The following is a 16717-nucleotide window of genomic DNA, read 5'->3' on the forward strand; positions in this document are numbered from 1 at the left end:
AGGTACATGTTGGGTTGGCGTATTTCGAGATTAGGATTTGTCACTCTGATTGTCGGAGAGGTATCTCTGGGCCCTCTCGGTAATGCACATCACTTAAGCCTTTTAAGCATTGCAACTAATGAGTTAGTTGCAGGACGATGTACTACGGAATGAGTAAAGAGACTTGCCGGTAACGAGATTGAACTAGGTATTGAGATACCGACGATCGAATCTCGGGCAAGTAACATACCGATGACAAAGGGAACAACGTATGTTGTTATGCGGTCTGACCGATAAAGATCTTCGTGGAATATGTAGGAGCCAATATGAGCATCCAGGTTCCGCTATTGGTTATTGACCAGAGACATGTCTCGGTCATGTCTACATAGTTCTCGAACTCGTAGGGTCCGCACGCTTAACGTTTCGATGACAGTTATATTATGAGTTTATATGTTTTGATGTACCGAAGGTTGTTCGGAGTCCCGGATGTGATCACGGACACGACGAGGAGTCTCGAAATGGTCGAGACATGAAGATTGATATATTGGAAGCCTATGTTTGGATATCGGAAGTGTTCCGGGTGAAATCGGGATTTTACCGGAGTACCGGGAGGTTACCGGAACCCCCCGGGAACTTAATGGGCCTTAGTGGGCCTAGGTGGAAGAGAGGAGAGGAAGCAAGGGCTGGCCGCGCGCCCCTCCCCCCTAGTCCATATAGGACAAGGAGAGGGGGGCGGCGCCCCCCCCTTCCTTCCTTCTCCTCCACTCCTTCCCCCTCCCAAGTCCTAATCCAACTAGGAAAGGGGGGAGTCCTACTCCCGGTGGGAGTAGGACTCCTCCGGCACGCCTCCTCCTATGGTCGGCCGCACCCCCCCCCTTGCTCCTTTATACGGGGGCAGGGGGCACCCCATAGACACAACAATTGATCAAGTTGATCTTTTAGCCGTGTGCGGTGCCCCCCTCCACCATAGTCCACCTCGATAATACTATAGCGGTGCTTAGGCGAAGCCCTGCGTCAGTAGAATATCAACATCGTCACCACGCCGTCGTGCTGACGAAACTCTCCCTCAACACTCGGCTGGATCGGAGTTCGAGGGACGTCATCGGGCTGAACGTGTGCTGAACTCGGAGGTGTCGTGCATTCGGTACTTGATCGGTCGGATCGTGAAGACGTACGACTACATCAACCGCGTTGTGCTAACGCTTTCGCTTTTGGTCTACGAGGGTACGTGGACAACACTTTCCCCTCTCGTTGCTATGCATCACCATGATCTTGCGTGTGCGTAGGAAATTTCTTTGAAATTACTAAATTCCCCAACATGACACCCACAGGCATCGCCGCTGTCGGCGCCAAAGCGCTGAGCTTTCGCCCGAAGACACACCCACGCCACATTGAAGTACCACGGCCCAATATCAAGATATTTTTTAGACCATATGTATGTATCACTGGATTCTTATCGACATGTGAGACACATTTAATCTAGAAAGGATAATTCAACATGCTAATGATTTGGTGGCAAGCTCCTTGTAAATAATTATATGCTCTTGAATTTTCTTATTTTATATAAACTATAAACCGATATCAAGATATTTTTAGACCATGCGCTTCAGAGATCTCTACCAGGATACTTGAAGATACGTAAATAGATATATACACTATGTCCATGAAAATATAAGAAATAAATCTGCAAAAGAATTTAATTGTGTGTTTTTATTTTTCTCACATTTATGGAGATTAATTTTAAATATCTTTTAGGGCTTATTGTAGCGAAAGAAAACAAAAATAATGTAACTTCCATTACACACACATTTCAAATTTAGCACACAACTTGTTTGTTAAACAAGGCCGTTATTAATATTTACCATAATTTTCATCTAGTTAATATCAAAAATTACCTACAAAATTACATTAACTATGATTGTGATATCATAAAAATGAGTTATAAGTAAGTATAAAAGTTTATTATAAATAATGGAAGTGTCTATTTCACATCTATCTCATTGATTGCCAGTAGAATGTCCACTGTAGTCAACTTTTGATGTTGGGGTGCTGGATCATTAAGATGGATGTGCCTGGTGAGTCAACTTTTGGCCTGAAGACTCTGAATTGTGCGATAAAATATTTGAGACAACGTTGTTATTGAATGGTGATTATATGGATAAACCTAGATGCAATTTAATATCCATCAGAGGTGGATTCATAAATATCTTATCTATTACATTCAGGAATGTTGTTCGTTGTACAATCATATTTGCTTTTGATGGTCCCCTAGAGGTCAGTTCTGACGAGCAGTTTAAAGTCCGGGGTAAGTTTACACTTTCTGTTGAAGAGTATATATGAAGCTAGGTTCACACTTTTCAAAAGTCAAGTCCAGATATACATCTTGTGAGTCAGACAACATTTGAAATCCCCTTGCTTAGGCATGTTATGGCACTTCCTGTTGGATCCCATGTACATGTTATGGGCAATTTTGAAACTTGGAAGACGGAAAGTGCGTGTAGATAAGTATCTCGTGCTCGACAGAGAAATTGTACGAGCTGAGTGGCCTGTGGTTCCATTGAATGAGGTTCCTTTTCCTAGTCCCCTGAAGGCTCGCATATCTATTGAATTAAGTGACTTTCTTTAGTCGGCACCGCACACCAGGTAAGATAATATTTTGTTGCATGTTTGAAGTAACAATCAGTGTCTAAATGCTCTAATCATAGGAGTTGTACCGATTAATATTTTCTGACCTAAACTTGTATTAGTTTAATTATAATGGATTTAGTGATCATGTGCAGATGAAATAATGCTCTAGTTGTTAAATTAAAGAACAACAATAATATTTGTAGTATCTATCTATCTCATTGATTGTCAGTGGAATGTCCACTGCATTCAACTTCCACATGTTTATAGTCTACCAATTCATTATGTATTTTTGTCTTGATCAGAACTTCTTCGCTCTGGAGTCGAAGGAGACACACTTTTTGCTGAGCACATTGTGATTATATTCCGTGAAGAAACATTGTCCGATCACTTACTGACATTTTGGATTTTCATCTGGACCGTGGGTTTGGTCCGTGTTGGGCATCTAAAGTTGTTGGTGAAGTTTTAAGAGGTGGAGGATAGTCCTTTTGTAGTGTCGTTTGGTGATTTTTTTTTGAAACAGTAGCTAACTTCTACTCCCTCTGTAACTAGTATAAGAGCGTTTAGATTACTACAGTAGTGATCTAAACACAAGTGCGGACGTTCATGCACTGTTTTGACCCGATTTGTCTTTTTTGCCGAGATCTACTCAGATGTCCAAATGAGTTGAAATTGGTAGCGGACCTCACGCATCAAATTATCTACCACACAAAAAATTTGAATTTTTTTTGAATTTTTCTAATATTTGTTTTGATTTGTTTCTTGAACGGGAGCAGATGAGCCTGGGCACCGAATTGGATTTTCGTCTAAACACTCTTATATTTGTGTACGGAGGGAGTAGTAGTTTGACATGTAAGTTCTGCCCTACTTATTAAGACTAGTATTTGAGGCTGGATGAGGCCATTTGCTAGTGGCAGGATATTGAAATACTTGTCTCTCCTTCCTCTGCTACAGCAGTCCCCACGCAGGAATGGATGAATTCCTTTCGATCAAGCAGTATGATTGAATTAATGATGGTGAATAACTATGATAAAGCACTGGCCAATGGCCAATGCATCGCTCATCACATGGTGAACCATTCACTTAAGCATATCGAGTAAAAAATTCATCCACTAATTACTGTGCGACCAAGCTAAGATACTGAAAGTGCTATTCTGAGCTGGAGCACACCTGCTCTCGTTATCCAATCCATTCATTCTCTTAGAGATTCAAGACACGAGCGAGGTCGCCACCAAGATCACCTCGTCCTGGACTGCTGGTCACCCAGCTCTGGCCCTCCCGTCGTACCGGTTGCTTCGGTTCAGTCCCCATCTCGCTCGTGGACATTTATTACCTAATCGACATTGATCTGGTAGTACATAGACTGAGTACGAGCTGAAGCAAATGTGAGCCATGGAAGGATTTACTGGAGCAAGGTGAACATGGGTGGCAGCTACCAGAAGGGAGACGTCAGGAATGCATGCTTTTAGTTCTTGGTGCCCTGGCTGTCATACACAAAAGTGGATGGGAGATATGCAAGTTAAGTTAATATGATGGTATTCCTCTCACGCACCTTGTCGTCACATATACCCTCATGCACCAGTGACCTCTGTGGCTCTACCATTACCATTCATCGTCTTATCTGTTTCTGACAAGTATTGACTTCTGTTTCACTTCCTTGCTTATGTATACATGCTATGATGTATTGTAATATGGATTGGATTTTTTATGCATGTATACTATACTTATTTTAAGCATTAGACTTAGACACATGGCTCTTGGTCGTGTTCTTCTGATCTAACGGCTTTGCTTCTAATTCATACGACAACATTTATTGTTGATCATGCTTTAAGTATGTATGCAATTTTGTTAGTGATGTGAACGCACTATTGATCTGTGTCGCTTTGTGTTAAAGTGTTCCAGTTCCAGGATTATTGATGTACTGTTATCCAGTAGGTTGTTCTGTGTATTTTTGTATTTGTCGATGGCAACTTCTTTGACCTGGTGGATGATTCAAATCCATATAGCTTGTGAGGTGATGGCAGTCTTCAGCGGCATTTTCATTTGTACTTATATGCTTAAATGTCTTTTCTATAGAGAAATAAAATGCAGTCAACTTAATTTTCAGAATAACAACTGTTGTTGACTGCAATTTGTGAATTATATACAATATCGTTTGCAATTACGCCCTCCGTTCCTTTATGTTAGGTGTATTATTTTCGGCGCGGTGACCAAGACACATAATTATAGATTAGTTAGGACTAAATTACCCTTGGCAAAATTTATTGGTTAGTGGCAAGTAAATCAGTAAGTTAAGAAAACTAAGAGATACATGCCATCGAGAGAGAGATACTTTCCTTTTTTTACTACAAGAAGAGATACACAAAATCAGTAAAGAGATACTTTCCTTTTTTTCAAGGGGCTAAAAAGAGGATTATGAGAAATTAGAAGAAATAAACCTTACGTTATGGAATTTTATCAAAAAACAAATACACCTTGTATAAAGGAACGGAGAGATTATTGAATATTTAACACAAGTCATTTGCTCATATCCATAGTTGCCCCATTGTGTTGGCGCTTGCATTACTATCTATCTTGAGATATATTCTTTTATGATTTGTTCGTAACAATTTCTTGAGGACAAAAATTTAGGTGGAAGCTATGCTACAGCCTAGGTGGTAATAATGGCCTCATTTACAATCGCGAAAACTCTTAATAAATGACTTTATCGTCTCAAATAAGAAACCACTTATTAATTCGCCACACATACAAAAAGGCATAGTAAGCTATATGACTCAGTAACAAGCCCTTAATTACCATATTCATCTAGAAATTGTTATGTCTTTACCCAAAGCAGTCTCAGCCACGAGGCTTGGCTGCTAAATCAAGGGCTCCAACTAAAAAAAAACAAGGGCTCCAATCAACATTATGGATATCTAACCCGTGAAAGAACATTAAGTATTTGCATATATGTTCTCGCATTGACATATGTGAATTGAACTATAAAAGGACATTTTAACTTGTTTGTTTTCTCACGGGATTTTTTGCGGGAGTTTTTAGATTATATAAGAATCTTGCCATCTACAATGGTATGTGAAACTAAGTGTTCTCTCATGAAGAATCTTGCACATATGTATTGCTTTTAGCCTTTGATTGAATAAAGGAAAATAAGATTCATATTAAAACTCCCTCCGTTCGGAATGAGTTGACACTCAAATGAATATATCTATCTAGATACATCTGTTTGAGTGTCAATTATTTCCGAATGGAGGAAGTAGGTTTTAACAGCTATGTCACATAATTAATATATTGTTGGTAAAATTGGTGGTTACATTTTAATCATGACAAACAAGTGTGCAGTGTAAATTGGGACGGGGAGTAACATTATTTTACCCTTTTAAAGGATGACTCTTCATCTCAAAGAGTATTATTCTCTTCATTGTACTAGATGCCAACCCTTGTCAAAGGCAATGGGAAGGTAGCTTAAAGGATTCAACAAAAGGATCAATCGTGATAGCCCAAGGGGTGGAGTGAGGGGGCGTTTTGTTATCCGGGTTTCATTGATTAGTAAGTAGGGACGGGCAGTAACATGATTTTCCCTTGTCAATGCACTTTTCTACGATCAATATTTTTACTTCATGGCAATGCACGGGCATGCAACTAGTTTCTATATAAATTAAGGCCTGAAGGTTGGGACGTCCTATATAGCACGTGACTCACTGGCATCTTTTTTTTTTAGGTTTGCTTAAGGGTTGCGTGGTGAACATGCCAGTGCCCTAATGTGCCAGCCCATGAGCAAGGTTGGACGCCCCAGTTGATTTATTTATTTTTGCCTTTTTTGCTTTTTTTCTGTTTTTACTTTTCTTTTCTTAAAATAAATTGGAATTATTTTTAAAAAATTCAAATTCCAAAAAGTGAATTTCACAAAAAATATTCCAGAAAACATAAAAATTCATGAATTCCAAAAATTCATGGGCTGGCACATGGGCTGGCCATGAGCAAGGTTGGACGCCCCAGTGGTGAGCTTGGGCCTTGACAGTGTTGGCGTCAGAAGCTGAGCACTATGCCCCATGCGCATGCAGGCGCTGCTCGATCCAAATGGCTGGCTTGTGTGATGTCTCACTACGGCTCGTGACAAACGACTAACGTGTAGCCATTGACGCGCCCTGACTGACTTTTTTTTAGAACGAAGGCTCGCGAAGAGCCCGGCTTTGAATTAACAAAGCCATCAACCGGCCAGGAGTTACAACAAACCAAATTACAGCGGTCAGAACGATACAATGGGGAACACTGGACTGAAACGCCAATACAATCTCCACAAGCAGCTAATGAAAAGGAAATTAAGATTACAGCCTGCAAAGGCCGAGCACTCCACACCAGGATCATATGTAGTAGAGCAGAGCAACAGAGCAGGACATAGCCGACCTTCAAAGATGGCCATGCTCCAGGAACACCTAGAGAAGAAGGGGAACATCATCTTCCATCTATATCACCGAGGAGGGACCCTACCCCCTCGCCATGGCTCGTAGGCGCCGCACCGTCGGGAATTCGAGAAGCTCACCCTAGAGCTAGAAGAATGCCACCCTCACATCGAAAGGTGGACATAGTGCGGCCACTTCGATTTGGGATATCCCTAGCCGGCCACTCCGCCACGGTCCATGTCCAACTAGGTGGAGATAAGCTTCGTGGAATCGGACGATGAAGAGAGCAGCTCAATCCCTCACCTGCAGGCTGCAGCGCCTCCCGACCGCATCCCGCCTCCCTAACGGCGCCTCCAGCAAGGTCACGACGCGCAAGGCGCCGCCGCCGCCAAATCCGAGAAGATATAAGGTTTGCACCCGGGCAGGGTGGATCGGGGTGAAAAGCAGGGGACCTCGGCTGCGCCCCCATGGAGGAAAACAGCGCCCTTGGGCGTTGCCGCCGCCGGACCGGCCAGACCGGCCAAGGTTTCCCCCAGTCCCCTAGCTGGCCACCAAGGCGCACCAACGCCGGAGCCAGAGAGCAAATCACTAGCCACCACCGACAGCGAGAGAGAGGTAGCAATGAGAGGGATTTTGAACCTCCAGATCTGACGAAGAAATCGCGCCGCGGCAGGATTCCACCAACCACCCGCCGCCCGCGCGGTCAGGCACGCTGGCCAGCACCCCTGCGAACGCCGCCCACCGGCCGACGGCGCCGCCTCTCCAGTTGGGGCCGCTGCCCCAGGAACCGCAGGCCTCCGAGAGGGGATGGAGCGCCAAGATCCCCGCCACCACCTTCACCGGCGCCCGCGCGGGCTGCCCGACGGCTGTCTCCGGTAGCGGCGAGGGGGTGAAGGGAGTGGAGGGGGGTGGCGGCGGCCACGGAACCCTAGTCGCCCCCGAATCGCCCAGGGAGGCGACGCGAGGGCCGGGAGGGGGGGAACTTCCCCGCCCTGACTGACTTCCAGGGAACGATACAACGGCCCTCAAACTAACAGAGACTAACCTGCGCCCACGAGCGCCCGGTGAGGTGTCGGAGCACGGCATGGGCGGTCCCCGAGAGTAGGAGCGAGGCACCGTACGTACTGCGCATGCTTGTGCACCGCGTGATGCTTTTTTTTTAGCATCAGTACAGACACAAGCGCTCATATACACACGCATACACTCATCCCTATGAACACACATACGCACACCCTTCCCCTATGAGCACCGCGTGATGCTAATACGTACGGAATACGGGTGTTACGGTTTTGTACCGCACTCGCGTTGCGGCTACTCAACACAACACTGCCGATGGAACCGTACTTACACGCACCGTTGGCGATACATCGACTGTGTACAATGCATTTACAAGCTACGGAAAATCATTAGGTTCTTACTTTTATACGTTCTTAACGTATGAAAGGTTCTCAATTTATGATAAGCCAGCCTGGAAATACACAAGGAATATTGCGTTTTTGCCATGGTAATGCTTCCTGATGAAAATAAGCTTAACTTACCCCTGTAGAAGTAGATCACATGCCTCGTGATCTCCAGGCATTAAAATGAAAAGGATCCAATTCCTGGAGGCAACAACACAACAAAGGCTAGCTAGCTGTTTTTGTAACATGCCACCGGACAATTATAGGGCCCAACCCAGTGGTGTCTGGAGTACCCAATCACGAACTCACGATCACGAACAACCTAGTTATCCTCCCAGGGTTACTTCACGCCGCAAGCCAATAGAATCATGTGCATGCAGCTATTGACCTTCAATCAAGCTGTTCATCAACACACAATATGTTGTTACCAGCGGATTCGTTTGGTGGACACAATTACAAGTTGTCGGGCTGATCAACGACTAGTCAGATGTACTTGTACACTCCAACCTTCAAATCTATGCATGAAACCTTTCTTAATCACTTCCACATATATTGATTAGCCAACATTCATATAATATAAAATGGACAGTTCCGACACGCAGGACGCAACAATGCCGGACAACAAAGCACGACTTCTTAGTAATTCAACACACACACACACACACACACACACACACACACACACACACACACAAACACACACACACACACACACACAGAGAGAGAGAGAGAGGTCAATTAAATACACACTTCATCTTCCCCCTCGCAAAATAGTCGCTGAGGACTCTCCTGATACAGTGGCAACACTCGCTATGGGTTGAGAACATGGCATGTTGTGCGAATCAAACCCTTCATTTTGCATTTGGGCCATCATGATGTAGCTTATGTAGGCTGGTGATAAATCAGGAGGCAATTGATCATGGTCCAGGTACTGCATGACCTTTCGCATGATAGGCCACGCGTTGGGCGATGGATATGTGCATAGCAAACCTAATTTGAGCACGATGATTACCTCTTCCGTGTTGAATTCCCGTCCGAGTCGTGGATCCACCGTGTCGAGCATTGAGCCGTTGTGGTGGTGCTCAAGCACCCACTCGACCAACAACACCCGACTGTTCTGCTCATCGATGAAGATTGGCTTGCGTCCACATGTGACCTCTAGGAGAAACACGCCAAATGCTTACACATCGGAGAAGGGTGTTGGCCTCCCCTTGCGTGAGAGTTCAGGCGCAAGATATCCCATGGTGCCAGCCACATGGGTGGTTTCAGCGGTGTTTTCATGGTCATATATCCTTGCCAAACCAAAATCGCCTAACCGTCCATTCATCTTACTATCCAATAGCACATTGTTTGCCTTTATATCTCGGTGAATGACAATGTGCTCCCATTCCTCATGTAGATACAGTAAACTTGATGCCACACCTTTGATGATAGAATACCTCTGAGACCAACACAAAGTTGGGCTATTTCTACTATGCAGATACTTTTCAAGACTACCATTTTTCATGTAATCATAAACCAGGAGAAGCTCACCCTTCCGTCTGCAGTAGCCTAACAATTGTGTCATATTTCGGTGTCGAAGACGACCAGTGCTCTGCATCACGCCAGAGAGGTCGATGGTGGTCTGCAGCAGGGTTAAGTAGGGCCTGGGAACGCCCAAGGGAGCTATGGTCACCGTGATCTCTGTGGTCCTCTTGTCATAGTCCACCCACACTTGCATGGCCTTCCGGCTTATCAGACTTAGCTTCTGGAAACTCCCGATGTCATCGTTGGCATAGTACCCGGCGTCGGCGGAGCCGAGCGACACCAGGCTATCAACGTCGACGCCGACGTGGTTGCTGTTGATGTCGCGGAATTCGGCGTTAAAGAGTGTGTCCAACTCCACGGCGAAGATGTGGTCGCTCGGGTTACCTCCATCGGTGTCGGTGAGGCCCAAGAACTGGCCTGGCGACGCAGTGGAGAGCAACTCCCTGGACGCTGAGACGAAGAAGGCCATGCCATGGCTGCTTAGGTCGGCGTACTGCCCGTAGATGGCGAAGACGAAAGTAGTGGAGAAAGACCGCACGGCGCCGGTGCCGTTCGCCTCGGCGCGAAACATCAGAGGCGACGGGTGGAAGGCCTGGCCTTTCGTCTGAATGGTGCCGTTGGTCAGCATGAGGAGGCCGTTCGACTTGACGACTGCGCCTTCGAGCGTCAGGTTCGCAGCCGTGAACCCGTTGTAGGCGAACTGCCGACCGTCACTGGTGCCACCGCCGCCGGTGGCCGCGAGGCAGCCACCGGCAGCCATGAGGATCAGGAGGAGCGGAGCGACCAGGTGGTAAGGCTCGAGAAGCATGGCTCTCTTATCACCAGCAGCGCAGAAGGATCGCACGCCAGTCTCTTTGTCCTAGGCCATGGTGCCTTGGAATTCTGAACTGTGCCGATATCTCCTTGTGAGAGCTTGCGAGGTGTGGTGAGGTGGGAGCCTTGTGCTTGAATGCAATAATACTTTTCTAGTACTATTTGAGACGTGAGTGGACCGACCAGGCAAGGCAAGTCTCAAGTCGTCGCTCTAGACTTCTAGTACTTGCTACGTACGCTTCAGGAAAAACGTTCTTATATTATGGGACAGATGGAGTAGTAGTCATTTTGGGATGTCGGTGTTATTCGGCACCGTGCTAGACGGGGAAAATATGGTCATCACTCGCCAGATCGTCCAATTAATGGCGCGTTAGGCATGCTAGCGTTTTCTACATGCCTGTCACCCAAGTTTCATCGCAGTCATTGTCGTGTTCATCCGTATACGTGTGCGCTTGCAGTTGCGCGGGTTGATGCGGTGCGAAATGACACAGCGCGCGTTGTGGCAGCGGCCGTGGCCTGGTCGTCTTCGCGGCAACACCTATGAAAATCGAACGCAAAATTATAGCGTATGCAGTAGGAGGAAGGGGAGGGACAGGAGCAACGTAGTGCACGACGTCTCCGAGCTTTTCTGAATGTTTTTCGCTGACCAGTTTTTTCAAGCTCCTTACCGAGAGATTTATCTCCGCACCCTGCGTCTCGGTGGGTGGTATCAGTATGAACATCCTTGCCGAATCTTTTCAGTCTTATGTTTTTGGATAACTTGAAATGAATTGTCATCAGCTGCATGGTTTATCATGGTAATTTTGATTCAAGTTTCCTAAGTTGAAGCGATGCAATCACAGACCCCTTATGTATCTTGACTGATAGCCGTCGCAATCACAGGTGATATCACCATGAACTTCAGGCTGGAGTTTTTGTTTTTTGCTTGCACTATGTACCTGATAATCCCAGCAGAATGTTGTCGATAGTTGTGCTTTCTGTATAAAGCAGGGCCTGAAGGTGTATGCAGTCCATGTAAATGACATTGTTCACTGTCCGGCACAGAAGCATGGTTTTCAATTTCAGTGAGATTTCGATGAAATTCACTTAATTTCAATAATTTCAGTAGACACTTACTTATTTACTTTTTGGTCAAAATATTTCAGTAGTACACAGGAATTCAAATATTTCTCAAAATGATTATAAAAAGTCAAATATTTAATTGAATTCAAGTGAATATTTCAGTCCTTTGACCGAAATGCAAACCGCATAAGGATCACAGCTGAATTTGGGTTGGTGCTGAATTTTTTCTGAAACTGAAAGTGAAAACCATGCACAGAACCATCACAGCTGAATACCGGATTGGTAGCCAAGAAACACTGATTGGTCCCCTTTCAGGTTGCGATCGGTGGTACCGCCGCTTGCTTCTTCAACGATGTAGGTGGACAAAGTATTTCATAGCTGGAATGCTCCGAGGTCGCCTCTAGCTGAGTGTCCCCAGTGCTTTTGGTATAAAATGCAACCTCATTCGGATCAGGTGCGTCTTCAGAATGCACTTGATTGTAGTTAGGAAAATTTTCTGTCAAGTCAAGGATTCTGCTAACGGGTCGACGTGCTTCTTGACAGAGAGCTTCCTCGGTAGGCTTTCGACCCTCGAGGGGATGAAGTCGAGAAGGGCACTACGGCCATCTGTGGCAATGTTGGCATTCTCGTCGGCCTTGTTGGCGCCATTGTCTTCTGTGATGTCACACGCACGAGTAGAGGCTGCACCTGGAGACAGCCATGCCCCGAACGAGCTCTCAACGAGGTAATTGCTTCTCTCCTTGGTCACTGGTACTGCAGGGCATGGCGCTTCGGTGTTTGACATTTCAGGCGAATCTGCTGAAGACAAAATGTGTGTTTCCGATGCTTCACTCTCTGACGAATGCTGATTGTGTAAGGTGTGCATTTGACGTCTGAATCTTCTGATCATGTAACGGTATTTAAGTTGCCGGAGCGTATCGGACAAGGTACCTGTTTTGAATCTGCAGGAGGTTCAAATGTCAGGTTAATTTGGATGCTAAAGAATGAACACCGAAAAGAAAGCTGGAAAAAAGCGAGAAATGAGCTAGGGAAATTTAAGAAGTGTTACATGGAGTATTTTGTATGGTGGGCTTCCTCGGCAGGAGGTTTCGAATGGATGTCTGAACACTGAAGGTCTGGTTTGGTTTCATGCTGTGCAGAGTGGGTTCTGAAGAAGGAGGGGTCGGTGTATCTCTTCAAGCACGCTCCCTCGCCACCAGCATCATACCTGCACCCAAAACAAGCCCAAATTAACCAGGGAAAAGCTCATATTGAGCTGCTTAATTTTCAGTAAAGAAGTGTTACTTGTCCAGCATGGACAGTTGCGGAGGCCCGCGGCGGCCCTGGATGAGCTTTGCGATGGAACACGGCCTTGTTCCTCCCACCACAATCACCGGCGGCGGCCGATCGACACGGTGGTCTGCGACGGGATAACTTCTGGCCGATGAAGTACACAAGCGTGTGTGTGCAGGAAGCAGGGCCGTCCATTCCGCTCCTCGACGAGCGGCAGCGCCTCCTCGAGCCGCCGTGCCCCCAGCGTGAGGCCGCGCACCCGAGCGGACACCGCCGTCGCTTGGTCGTGCAGGCCGTCGGACACCTCCACGGCAAGCCTGAAGATCAGGTTCAAAGCTAGTCTGGTGAATTTGCAGTACGTAGCCGCACGTACGTATAGAAAGCCATGGGGAAGCTGAAGCTGAACTAGTGCAGTTGCAGACTTGTAGTATGCAGCAGGACGGAGGGACAGGAGCAACGTACTGTGCGGGGTCTCCAAGCTGACGGAGGAGGCTCACGAGGCCGGCCATGGCGGCCTCGGACAGCTCGGTGTGGCTGGACTCGTTGCCGTCGGTGGCGACCTTGGGCCTTGACAGTAGCGTCAGAAGCTGGGCGATGCTCAAATCAAAGGACATACAACGGCGCGTACAACCAAATGGAATCATGTGCACGTCGCTCTTGACCTTCAATCAAGCTGTGCATGAACACGCAATGTGCTGTTACCGGCCGATTCATTTGGTGGACACAACTACAGGTTGACAGGCTGGTCAACGAGACAACGACTCGTCAGAGCACGTGTACACTCTAATCTTTCTTAATTGTAGCACCTACTCAGCCGTTTGAACGGATCGAACAGTGAAGGTACACTTCGAAGCTATTGCATGAAATCTTTCTTAACCACTTGTACTTGTACATATAGTGATTAACCAACATTCATTGAACGGAAAATGGACAGTTCCAACATGCAGGACGGAGCTATGCCGAACCACAAGCATAGCTTTTTGTTTGACAGCAACAAAGCATAACTTCTTAATACAACTCCTTCCACCAAATTAGTGAAAACAGAGAGAGAGAGAGAGAGAGAGATTGAGAGAGAGAGAGAGAGAGAGAGGTCAATTACATACATGATTCATCTTCCCTCTCGCAAAATGGTCTCATCCGACACAGTGGCGACACTCATTGCGGGCTGAGAACATGGCATGTTGTGTGAATCAAATCCTTCATTTTGCATTTGGGCCATCATTATATAGCTTATGTAGGCCGGAGATAAATCAGGAGGCGATTGACCATGGTCGAGGTACTGCATGACCTTTCGCATGATAGGCCGTGCATTGGGTGACGGGTACGTGCATAGCAAACCCAATTTGAGCACGATGGTTACCTCCTCCGTGTTGAATTCCCTTTCGAGTCGTGGATCCACCGTGTCGAGCATTGAGCCGTCGTGGTGGTGCTCAAGCACCCACTCGACCAACAACACCCGATTGTTTTGCTCATCGATGAAGATTGGCTTGCGTCCACATGTGACCTCTACGAGAAACACACCAAACGCGTACACATCAGAGAAGGGTGTTGGCCTCCCCGCGCGCGAGAGCTCAGGTGCAAGATATCCCATAGTGCCAGCCACATGGGTGGTTTCAGCGGTGGTTTCGTGGTCGTATATCCTTGCAAGACCAAAATCGCCCAACCTTCCATTCATCTTACTATCCAAGAGCACATTGCTTGCCTTTGTATCTCTGTGGATGACGACCTGCTCCCAATCCTCATGGAGATATAACAAACTTGATGCCACGCCTTTGATGATCGAATACCTCCGGGACCAGCATATAGTTGGGCCATTTCTTGTGTGTAGGTACTTGTCAAGACTACCATTTTCCATGTAGTCATATACCAGTAGAAGCTCCCCCTTACGCCTGCAATAGCCCAACAATTGTGTGATATTTCGGTGCCGAAGACGACCAATGCTCACCACCTCGGCGATGAACTCCTTAACCCCTTGCCTTGAATCGTGTGACATTCTCTTCACTGCGACCTCCATGCCAGGCTTATGAAGCACACCCTTATATACACTTCCGAAACCTCCCCTCCCAAGTAGGTTCTTGTCACTGAACCCCTCGGTTGCATGAAACAAGTCCTTATAACAGAATCGATTTGAGCCAAACGGGACCTCCCAGTCTTCATGCACCGCAGAGTACGTGAGACGTCTCACAAATATGTAGATTCCGAGGCCTATGGCGGAAACCACCGTCGCCGACGTTACGGCCAGCACTATCTCCAGAATCTTGGAATTGGACTTTGGCTTGGGCCAGGCTAACGGCGGCAAGGCCGGCCGGCAGCGCTGAGATGTTCAGCGCAGGGGCTGGCCTATCCAGCGCAAAGCTCCAGCCGAAGACGAAGTGTCCTGTGGCGAGTGCGCCCGTTGCCGCCGAGAAGCCAATGCACGCCGTGCTCTGCACCACACCCGAGAGGTCGACGGTGGTCTGCAGAAGAGGGTACTTGGGTCTGGCCACGCCCAAGGGAGCCATGGTGACGTTGACCTGTGTGGCCCGGCCGTCGTAGTCCACCCACACCTGCATGGCCTTCCCACTGGTCAGGCTTAGGTTATTGAAATTTGGGCCGTACCCATTATATCCGAAGTCATGGAGGTACCCGGGCACTGCGGATACGACCGACAGCAAGCTATCGACGTCGACTCCGACGTGGTTGTTGTTGATGTCGCGGAAGTCGTCGTTGAAGAGCGTATCGAACTCCACGGCAAAGATGTGCTCGCTCCGGTTACCTCCATCGGTGTGGTTGAGGAGGCCCAAGAACTGGCCTGGCATCGCAGTGGAGAGCGCCTCATTGGATTCGGAAACGAAGAAGGCCATGCCGGGGCTGCTTAGGTTGGCGGACTGCCCGTAGATGGCGAAGACGAAAGTAGTTTCAAAGGACCGTGCGGCACCGGTGTGAAGGCGGCGCCATCGAGCGTCGTCCGGTGTAGGCCATCCGGTGTGAAGGCGGCGCCATCGAGCGTCAGGTTCGCGCCTGTGAAGCCGTTGTAGGCGAACTCCCGACCGTCATCGGTGCCGCCACCGCCGGTGGCCGCGAGGCAGCGACCAGTAGCCATGAGTAGCAAGAGGAGCAGAGCGACGAGGTGGCAAGTCTCGAGAGGCATGGCTCTCCTATCACCAGCGGCGCACAAAGGCCGCACGCCGGTCTCTTTGTCCTTGGCCATGGTGCTTGGGATTTCTGAACTGTAGACGGCCAAGAGGACAACTTTTATCTCCTTATGAGTGCTTCCGAGGTGTGGTTATATTGGAACCCTTGTGGTTGAATGCAATACTTTTCAATTTGAGACGCGAGTGAACCGGCCAGGCAAGGCAACCTCAAGTCTCAAGTCGTCGTTCTAGACTTCTAGTACGTGCGTGCTACCTACGCTTCAGGCCAATGCCCGGTGACAAACTGACAATCCACTCACTTAATGCTTGGTTGGATCTAGTCATTTTGTGATGTCGGTGTTATTCAGCACCGCGCTAGACGGAGAAAATATGGTCATCACTTGTCAGATCGTCCAATTAATGGCGCGTTAGGCATCCCAGCGTTTTCTACATGCGTGTCACCCAAGTACCATACCATCGCTGTCAATGTCGTGTTCATCCGTATACGTGTGCTTTTTTAGTTGTG

General features: G+C 47.3%; 2 pseudogenes; both read right to left on the bottom strand.

Moving 5' to 3' along the window:
* Positions 1-8971: 8971 nt before the first annotated feature.
* Positions 8972-10858, bottom strand: LOC125540920 (L-type lectin-domain containing receptor kinase SIT2 pseudogene; annotated as a pseudogene).
* A 3058-nt stretch (positions 10859-13916) lies between these two features.
* LOC125540921 (L-type lectin-domain containing receptor kinase SIT2 pseudogene) lies at positions 13917-16315 on the bottom strand (annotated as a pseudogene).
* Between the last annotated feature and the right edge of the window lie 402 nt (positions 16316-16717).

Source organism: Triticum urartu, chromosome 2A (genome assembly GCF_056163025.1).
Source record: "Triticum urartu cultivar PI428250 chromosome 2A, HENAU_Tu73, whole genome shotgun sequence".
Lineage (NCBI taxonomy): Eukaryota > Viridiplantae > Streptophyta > Magnoliopsida > Poales > Poaceae > Triticum > Triticum urartu.